Genomic DNA, 11166 nt, shown 5'->3' with positions numbered 1-11166 from the left:
TGAGATCTTCTAACACATCACATCACCTGCTCACAGGCAACACTGTGCACTCTGGTTGTTTTTTTTTTTCCTATATGCAAAATACTTGCAGTGATTAATGCACTCTATTTGCACGGGGAGGTGAACATAGTAAGCTAATGACAGTCAACAAATGAGCTCACAGTGAACTCACACTGGAGGATCGGCATTACAAATACGTGTAAATTAATTTTGGTTTTGATGACTATTCTTTAAAAAAAAAAAACATCATTATGTTTGATTAATTGTGAATGTTGTGTATACTGTGGTTTCACTTCATTTACAGAGAAATCAATAATTTATATTTTCAATTTTTTAGTAAAATAAATTGCATCCTTGGCTTTTTATCATAATTGAAGTTTTCTGCACTCAACTGCAGTGCAAAAACCGAGAGGGGACTTGTGCAATTAAATAGTTCATGTTTCTCTTCTTAAGCTCTACATCATGTAGCTTAAAACTTCCATAAAGCTTAACCTTTACAAATAAATGCCTAACATCAACCCCAACCCGAAACCTTGAAGTCTTCAAGGTGTGTCAGAAACTGAGAACCAACCCTTCAGTCCTCGCCATAACCATGACAAAGTGTGATCGAAAAGTTGCCAGACTGTCCCCACAACAACCAAACTCCAAATCTGGCCGCCATCCCCTTCAAAGTAGACCCCTTGTGCATGATTACACCACTCTGAAGGGCTCCTGCCACAATTGGGAAATCATGTTCATGTAACCACATCAAGCACCATCTGCGATTCACGCTGGATCGGCCCCTTCTCGTTCAAGTACTGCCGTTTTGTCACACTCGTTGGCATCAGAGAGATACTTCCAAGGTGCCCTTTGGTGTCTGAGACATACAAACAAGGTACCTTGTGGTGTTATGGAAATTGAAAAAGTGTGTCGAGCAAGGTCATATGATAAAAAGTACAAAAGGGGGTAAAATCCCTGCAGGAAGGAGCTCAGGGTGATTGGAAAGAACAAACCTCAGCATTTCACCCGGGAGAGCGCTGGTCCGAGTTAATGATAAACAAAATGTCAACGCGAATTTCCGAATTGATAAAGACGGCAATATATGCAGCGGCTTCCAGCTTGTTGCAGAGTTGCAGGTTGTTGCACGTTGTCATGTTGGAAGAACCAATTGCCAACGTGCCACATTCAGGTTCATCTGTGAACATCCATTGATGTGCTACTTTGAGTGCCTAACTTCTGCTGAGAAAATATATGAGCAAATTCCCGGAAGCCTGACATCAGGAGAGTGTGTTAAACCATCTATTGTTGACTTGACTGGGGATTTAATTATATATACAAATTCTTTATTTCATTTGGATTTCTCCTAAATGTGGTGGATATCTTGCCGTCTTTTGAAATTAGCAGTTTGACAGACTAATTGTAAAACATGTCGTTTTAGCTTTACTTAAGTTGCTGCATTAATAATTGGTTCCCCAAGTATTGGAATCTTATTCTGGTTTATAGATTTATCTATTTTTTTTGAGTGTTTATTTTGCTCTGGCTTCTTCAAACATGTTGTCTTTGTTGACTATTCAATTTTTACTTGACTCTTTTGTTGTTTTGTTGTCTGAACTGTAATGAACGGAACCAGTCCTCCATGAATCATGAATGAAAATGAAGAGTTCAACTGAAATGTGGAGAAATAATGATGGCACGAGCTCACTGTTTTTGAGTTGGCTGTGTGATTTGAGTTTATTCCTTTAAGATAACTGCAATTAATGATATTTTATTTTAAAATGAAGAGTTACTGTGGAAAGACACAAGTCCTTTGTAAGGCTTGATGAAATTTGACTGGACATCCAGTTAAGTCCCTCGAGCCATCAAAGTTGAATCATCTGTAAAGAGGGGAACATTATGTTCACTTCAAATACTTCCCTGTGGTTGATTTACCCTTTGCCCCTCCAGATTACTGTGTAACAAAAGCTGTCAGAAAAGGTTAGAATGAATATTTTAAAATGTGGATGCAAACTATGGCATGCGGTCAGGGATCAGAATCACACACATCATTTACAGCATGACCCGAAAAAAAGATTGACTTTCAATCCTCAATTAATTTTTTGACGTTTCTAAAAAAAAAAAAACCTTCACATGATGCCAAATTTAGTAAAACAGAGCTTACATTTTTGATATGGTTACAGGTCCAACAGATTGATAAGGCTCATATTGCCATCAGTAGATATGCCTTAAATTATTTGTTATATCAGCGTGCTTTCAGATGGAGTTAGCCTCGTCAGAGATTGTGCAGCTCTTTTCTCCTGCTCCTCTCTTCTAATCCTGCCAACACAGGGGGGCAAGCAATTAAACTCCTCATTGGGGAGAGGTTATCTCTGTGTCCATGACACAATCACAACAGAGCCCCCTCCCCTCCCCGCAAGGATACGTAAACAAGACGTGCCCTGAGATGTGTGTTGCCTGTTAGGAGGCGGCTATCAGCGCATGGAGGTGTGTGTGTGTGTGTGGGGGGGGGGGGGGGGGGCGGGGGGGGGGGGGGGGGAAACCCCACCCCTTCTCACATCACCGTGAACAATACAGATTAACCTCAGCAACACCCGTGGCTGATTAAGAGGCTCTGGAGGGCCCCCATACTGCTATTTTTGGCGAGAGGACTTTTCTGGTGGAAGACATGGCAAAAGAGCAACATTTTAAAAGCCTAAATAATGAAGTGCAAACCTGTGCGCCCGGGATATTGTGCGGCGACGCGGAGCCACGCGACCCGGCAGCGGGGGCCTCCACCGTCATCTAACGCCAAGATTGGAGCAATTTAGATCCAATCTCCCTCTCGAGGCTCTGATCTATTCCGCGCTCAGTTGGGAGGATATTTTTTTTCCTGCTGGAAACAATAAATAGATCATTTCCCTCAGTTTCCGGGAGCAACGTGATATCTGAAAAATGGAAATCATCTAACTTCGGTGTTTAAAAAAAATGTATGGTCCTTGTTCAATGCCCATTTACGAAGAGGAGTCGTTCCCTCTCTGTTTTATTTCTGTTCATGTGGGCCAAACACTTCTGCAGACTAATTTACATTCTGATCCACAGTTACAATTTGACTCTCTTCTCCCTCTGCTGTGCTACCAATGGTACACATTTGGCTGTTTAAACAATTTTTCCTTTTTCACACAAAAAAAAGAACACAAAATGTTTTTTTAAATTTTTTTTTATTAGCAACTGAAGATATAATGTAGTAGAAATGAAAACAAAAAAAAGAGTTCCTGATTAACACGTCAAGTACCTCAAAGTAACACAATGACACATGGAGCTCCACCTTCATACCTGCTGCAAAGTCACACAAAGCAAGCGTCTTCGCTGGTTTCAGACCTACACAGCTGTCATCTTCCTGTCCAGCATCAACGTCGTTTAATCAGCTAATTCACTCGAGCCCATCTGAGCACTCATGGGCATGTCGTCGGGCGTATTATTATGACAGTAAATATGCGCCTATACGAGGGCGCGCTATGCACATCCAATCTGCTTGTTCCTCACAGGGATGAGTAGCAGCGCACACACATGCAAAAGATTAAAAATAAAAAGATCGCAATAGAAAAAATATTATTATTATTATTATGTACATTGAGATACTATAGTTCTTTCTTACTAATTGGCAAATCAACCATTATACTGGCAATCAGCTGAAGTGCACCTGGCTTTTAAAGAGAAAAAGGGAGATGACGCTGATTGGTTTATTCCACGTTAAACACAAAATACATCTACAATTAATTAAGAGACTTAATTGCATTAAGATGCAATCAGTTGTGGCACATTAATGTACATAAAGCAAGAGAAGGCAATCATTTTCCTCAGTATTTCCTTTTTGTGTTTTATAGGGGATTTTGGTGATTTCTTTAATATGTAGTTGTGTTTGTGCATTCTGTTATTGTTTTGACTTTGTGTTGATATTTGGTGTTTTGGTTGATTTTTGCTTGTAAATACATTTTCATTTTTTTGTTAACTTTTGTATTTTTGATAATAAAATATTTTTTTTTCCATTAACATTATCATAAATATGACACTTGATCAACATCAGCATCTAAATTCCAGACAACATCAAAATTGGGGAACAGAAATAAGTCGCAAGGAGCACAAATCTCCGCTATTAAACTAGAAGAAGTGGATTTGGACACGGCCTAAATGCACCATGCGCTTTAGACTGTGCATTTAGTTGGTTAACATGTTGCCCCTGGGATTTGTGCTGAAACTTATATTTATATTTCTTGGAAATCTCTAATAATATAGAAAAACCACTGAAGATACTTTACAGTGGGGATTTAATAAGGAGAAAAATAAAAACTGTCACTTAGAGCCTTTTCTGTGAGCTGTGAGCGAGCGCAGAGGAAGCTCCATGCTGGCCTATCGTTGTTTTCCTTGTGTGGTAAACTACCTGGGCCAAATCACACAACGGGGAACTTCACAGCTACACTCCACACAACTGCCATATCTGGCTCAGCGGTCGATCCCATTACTCCTGTCGTAACTGCTATTTGTTTGGCTTAATGAGAATATTATTAAAGATAACGACACACAGTTGCGTAATCCGTCACATTCGGATTTTTGATGGAGAGCTGAGACATTTCACAAACACAAATTAGATGCTTTTCTTTTGCCTTTTTCAATCACTGCCTCCGAAAAATAGAAATCAGAAGTTGTATAGTGGATGCCGGGGCTTTTAGTTTTCTTACCTGTGCTAAATTGTTGCGCGCCGTGGAATTGGTTGCACCTGAAGATAGAGAAAGGTTAGGCGGGGGGTACATCAGTGACAAGCAGTGGAGTGAAGGATTGTTTCAAGGATTAGTAAGATTTGTGCTCGTGTTGCTCCGTTGCTCAAAGAAGTGCAGTCGGCTTTAAGAGAATTGAGTTGGATTTGTTCATGACAATTGCAGTGGAAACTAGAGTTTTGTGTGGATCCATTTTGTTGAACGTGTTTTTAAATATTTTTTTTTAATGTAAGTCCTTCCAGCATGACTATATAAGACTCACTGATTTCTACAGCTTTTGACTGGCTGTGGTGTAAATGTCAAAACACAAGTGGTGCACAAACTGTCAGATGTGTTTTATTGTGCGTTATTTTAAGAGCTCTGATTTTCATTATGAAATAATTCAAAGTCCCGGTTTCAGGTTTTGTAATCAATAGATGGTTTCTCTGTTATATTACTACAATTTTTTTTAAGTTTTATGTTGCCATAATTAATAATGTTGGAGTGTTTAACAGGCCTATAAAAGCCTTTAACCATCTTTACCCGTCGAGGTAGAAGAGGATGTAATAAAACATCATTTCATGATTGAAAAAAAATACACAGTTAATGTTCGAGCGAAGTGATTTGCCAAGACTTGTAGAAAATGAATGTGAGGTGGTGGCCTCTCATTTAACACATCAAAGGAAGGGAAACAAAGCTCACCGGTCACACAAATAAAGGAAATGCAGGTGAATTGAATATACTTGGCATTCAGAAATAGTGACAACCCCTGCGTGGACACTACAAATGAATTGAAACCATTCTAATACAGTACATATAATCCATGTGCAAGAACATAAACCCTGTTGCTGTTATTCTATCTCCTTCTGTTTCACCGACACACACACACACACACACACACACACACACACACACACACACACACACACACACACACACACACACACCACCTGGTGTAACGCCACCTGGGGAGCACAAACAGGACTTTCAGTTAAATCCACCATCTTTTCCCAGCTGCGACAATTCATCTCCTACGGATGTCGCATGGGGCCTTTTTTTTTTCTTCCTTCCTTGTTTCTGCCCTTCTAAACAGAAGGTTCTGGTGAATCAGGCTTCTTTTCTTTTTTTAAACTCATTTTCTCAGCTTCTTTCAAATGCAGACCTCAACAGACATAAAAAAAAAAAAAAGAAGGGAGTTTTAATTTGCCCGATTAAGACACATATTTTCACAAAAGAATTATTTTTTACAAAAAAATGGTGGAGGATATCAATAATTTTGTAAATCAATAGTAAACATTCAGAACATTATTAAAAAACAATAGAAAACAGCAGTAAAAGATGTTCCGTCTTCAACGATGCCTTTGAGATGTCCCTCTAATTCAGATTAAGTCTGAAGTCCTGCTAATCCACATGACATTTGACCATCGCCACATCTAGAAATGAATTGTGTGTATGTGTGTGTGTGTTTGTGTGTATGTGTGTGTGTGTGTTTGTGTGTGTGTGGGTGGGTGCGTCAATGCATTAGAGAAAGAGAATCAGCCACTTCTAGTCTCCAAGGAGAATGCTGTTGTTGTGGATGATTTATGAGAGTCAGACCACATATCAGAGCATGATGTATACATCCCACTCTGGAAAAAAAAAAAAAAAAAAAAGGGGGGGTCACTACTATATGGTGATCTCCTATGTATCTTTCTTTAACATTGTGGCATTTCACTTAAGACACAGTTATCCCCCGACTGCACACTGGTGTGCAGTCGGCAGGGAGATGTTTACCCTGTCACTCTATATGATCTGTTATGGACAATTGCAGATTGCAACACATCCCGCATCTCTGTTTCTGTTGACTCGCTTTTCAGAAGAGACTCCAGCGAAAAGGACCAAAGAACAACACGCCACAAAAATAGAAGAGGTGATTATTGATGCTTTTTCATTCTCAATGCATGGGCTGACAGTACAGTTGTAGCCATTACAGAAATCCCACTTTTCTCATATAGACACATGCTGGTGACTGTGGATTTTTGCCGCACTGTTGCTCAGGGGAAAATTCAAATTTTGTTCTTTTTTCAGCTGTCAAAATGCACAAGAGACAATATAGAAAAAAACAGTTGTAGGAAGAACAAGAGATTTGTGTTGCAGTGTTCTTGCTCTGGTTTGAGGACATGCTCGTTAAAACTGCACAGAGGGGTCTGGGTTTGTACTGTAGATAATAATACATGTATTTTTTCTGATGTAGAGGATTTATTTTCCTCTTGTAGCAATGTATCTTCCACTGACAATTGATAAGTAATCCATGAGAAAAACTGTAATGGAAAAGGAAATCCATCACTTTGAAATACTCTGATGTCCTTCTACTGTTATTTTGTATTAAAATTCAAGTCAGCATACAATTATACATAACTGTAATTCTAGACATTGATTACTTACGTGAGCTATATCAATTTCAATTCATTATGAGTACAACAAGAAAACAAGCCTTTGCAGATGATGTGTTTGGCCATCTAGCAAATACAAAAAGAATTTGAGAAGAAACCGGTCAGTGAGTCTTACAATGAGCTAACATGAATGGTCACTGAAGCTGATTGTCCTGTTGACTCAACCCGGTGTCACGGTGAAGCGTGAAATAGACACGCCGTTCCACTACAGATAGCCACGCTTTGGGCTGTCTAACCGTGGAAGTTACTACGTTTTCTTGTAGTGGAAAAAAATGAAACCTACTGTATGCTTAGAGCTGTGTGATTTACAGGGAAATGATACTTAGCAAAAAAAAAAAAAAAAAAAAATCGTGGTGGGGTTACTGACAAAAAACATGGTGGGCGTTTGGAAACAAATGCCACAAAGCCACCCTTCTTTCCTCCTAAAACCGCCCAAAAACAATTCTTTTGTACTTGGTCTCAAAACCTCTGTTGTGGTCACATGATCCTGTTTACATGCGTGTAAGTTTCACGTTTACAAAAACATGTAACTTCCATGCCTGGGAAGCCCAACGCGTGGCTATCTCACGTTTTTGATGTAGTGGACCAGTGTGTCAATTTCACGTCTTGCCGTGATACTGGGTCGCTTGACTGCAGCATTATATCACTTCATTTTTAACATTGCAAAGTTTCGCAGTGATAAAATACAACATACCATGAAGAGCTTAATGTAAAAGCAAAATTCAGCCCAGTATCTTCTTAAAACAGGAGCAACCAACCATCATGTCTATGCACAGCCAGTCTGTCATAGTGACTTATTTCCTATAATGTTCACATCTTTTCAGCTATCTCAAACCATATAATTTAAAATGACTTTAGTCAATTTATACAACCCTCCCGGTGGTAAATGGTTCCCTCACCTAAACGTGTCAGATTCATCGGCGCATCCGCCGACTCCGAGCCGCAGACCGTGTCTGACCAGGCTGTAAAGCTTTTTGGTTGACCTACTTCTCCATCCCGCATCAGACGCTCCAGAGGAGTCTTAATTAGAAGCTAATTGACAAGTTTAACAACATCCTCGAGATCATAAACTGGGAAGTGCTGCAGATATTTAAGACGTGAGGGCTTTAAACATTTACATGCCGCTCAGCTGGAACGCAGTTAGAAAAGCAGGACTGGATAGGGATGTGTCAAACATTTGAGCACTTTGGTGGGCCTGATTGATCTGGGCCTCTGAGAGTTACTGATGTATTTTGGGACTTTCAGTGCAGAGTGGGCTGTGACATGAATACGCAGTCACACAGCGTCAACAGATGTTCTTTTAGTGCTCGGATTCCTCTGTGTCGCAAGCGGATAGAAACTGCACTCGTGCTTTGAAGAGAGATGTCCCTCTTTCATCGACACACAATGCTCCTCCGCATGTTTAGTGGTGACTCCAGTATTCAAGAGCACATGCTAGGAAGGTGTCTCAAGTTCCTTACTTTGTATGACTCCAGCTGACACATTTGACAGAAGAAAACAAAATATATTTTTGGCTGCCATTAACGAATCACATTAAAGTTATTTTACCACCGCAGTCCATTAAGTCTTGAAGGCATTTTCAAACATAATCAGAAAGGCCAAAGAAGTGAAGAGCAAAATGCAGGCATGGGGGTGTATTGTTTCACAGTAATTAGAATAGTAGCTTCCACTGCTCTTTAGAGCTTTTTTTTAAAGGTTTTATCACAGCAGCAGGTCCAAAACACCAGAGCAAGCGCTTACCAACAATTCAAGTTAGGGTTGGGGTTGATTAAGGTCTTAGTAATTAGCACCAGCCTCTACAGTTGCCCTCAGCCTGGTAGTTTGCCTTTCAGCTCTGTTTTGGTTTTACCGACAACAGCTTTATGTTTTTGTTTCAATCTTACTGCTCTTAAATTTGGGTCATTTCCTGATGCAAAAAAAGCAGCTATTTTTTGGTGAAAAAGCTCTGAGAAACATCTTGCACGCTATGTGTCCAAAACCAAACATTGTGGAGCATTGGTGGAGAACAAAACCAAGCTAAAAGGAGAGTAAATGTTGGATTAAATCTGCCATGGTGTGAGAAACATGATTCAAAACAATTTGTATTTATTTGAATGATATCTGCTGGTTGTGTGAAGTTTGCCATTATAACTTTAGCTTGTGGTGTTGCCCCCTTGTGGCTGAAAAACATCAATACTGTAGGACATGTAAGACAATGCAAAGCTAATTAGCAAAATTACTTGGAAAGTTTTCCTTCTTGGTGAAACTTTGATTGATCTTTGATCTCCAATGTGTAAGTCATAGATTTGAAGCAGTATAATATCACATTACATCTGTCTCTACTTCTAAAAACAACTAAAGGTCTTGTGAATAATTATTATCCATAGAAATTGTAAGTAAAATTCAATCGTTTCAATGCTTTGAACTTTTCTTACTTTTTTAGTGGTCAGGCTGCACATAACTCTGCGCCATGTTCTCATTAAGTGTTCACATTATACGTCACATGATGGAACACTAAATGCAGAAATAAGGATTGGTAGTTCCAGTTCATGTCCTGTAATGTGTTCTGCTACTCTTTTGTTGTTTCCGAGGTGGTCCTCAGTGTCGGCCTCCACGCAGGCATCTCAGGTCAAATAACTGTGAAATATTTTCATATATATTCAGTGATATATACAAGGTGCCCGTATAGCAGAGAAATAAATGAACCGCTAACTCGAAGGGACAGTATGTTCAATGGTGTTTCATCGTAAGCGATAAAGCTAAAGGAAGAATTGTTTTTTGTTAATGCAGAAAAAGACAGACGATTAATTCTCCGCTGCTGTGTGTGTGTGTGTGTGTGTGTGTGTGTGTGTGTGTGTGTGTGTGTGTGTGTGTGTGTGTGTGCCCATGCATTTTATACTGAGGTTAGTCTTAAGTATGCAGCTATTACGCCTTCATGCCCAGAGTGTTTGTCTTTTCATCACGCTGATGTTAAGCAGAGAAATACATTAGCGTTTCATTTTTGTGTACTCCATCTTTTTTCAAGAGCTTTATCATGCAGTGGTTATTATTGCAAATGAACATCCACAAACCTCGGGCAGGCTGAAGTATTCAGTTTCTGAACAAACCAGGAACTTTGCCAGGAGATTTTTGTAATCAGTGTCTACTCTATTGCAGCATCTGTTAATGTCCACAATAATTAGCTCTACAATTACCTGAGAATATATAAGGCCCTCTTCATTCCACATAGCCATGATTGCTACGCTATATTTTTTTATTCTTTAATGTTACCGGAGCAGGAGACTCCTCAGAGGTGTTTTTTTTTTTTTTTTTTATAAACAAAATACATCATTTAATTCAGGCAGAATCTAATTTAGATTTTAAACTCAAAAGTTTTTAGGAAAATTAATGATGCTGTTTTCTACCTGCGTGAAGATGAGCTCGAAGGTATTTAACATGAATAACCCCTGCAAACTCCTATATCCACAAACAGCATAATAGATGCTGGCTTTAAAAATAAAAGTGGACAATCTTTGCCTTCAAAGGGGATAAATTCATATTTATTGCAAATATGAACGCTGATGTTGCTCTCATGTGAGACTCAGATTCGGAGACAAGGAGATGTCTAGAGGTTTTTGCGTAGAAGTGTAATTTCGGAGACTGAAGTGTCACAGGCAAGCTGTAGTTTTAAGCTTGTCTGTGTTATTGTTCCAAGTGCCAGTGAAAATAATGAAATGGTGGATAGCCCTAAAATTGTTTTCCTGAGTTACGTACGGCCGCTCCTTTGAAGGATGATATAATTTAACCACCGGTTCTATCAGATATGACAATTGACACAACATGGCAGAAGGGCGGCACAGTGGTGCAGCGGTGACCCATGACAGGATTACAGGGGAATAATTGGGGAGGTTTAGGTAGGGTCAGACAGGAGAGCCCTCTTCCCAAACCCCCCAGAATTACACTACATTTAGTCAATGGTAATATCAAATGCAGCTTCACAGATTTGCCATGTTCAAGTGCGCCTGATAACGCTCAGTCAATAAGGCCTGGAACATGATTGATTGGGACAT

This window comes from Embiotoca jacksoni, unplaced genomic scaffold, assembly GCF_022577435.1.
Source record: "Embiotoca jacksoni isolate LCO1_2020_lvr unplaced genomic scaffold, fEmbJac1.0.p SCAF_19, whole genome shotgun sequence".
In the NCBI taxonomy this organism is placed as follows: domain Eukaryota; kingdom Metazoa; phylum Chordata; class Actinopteri; family Embiotocidae; genus Embiotoca; species Embiotoca jacksoni.
This window is presented reverse-complemented; position numbering follows the sequence as displayed.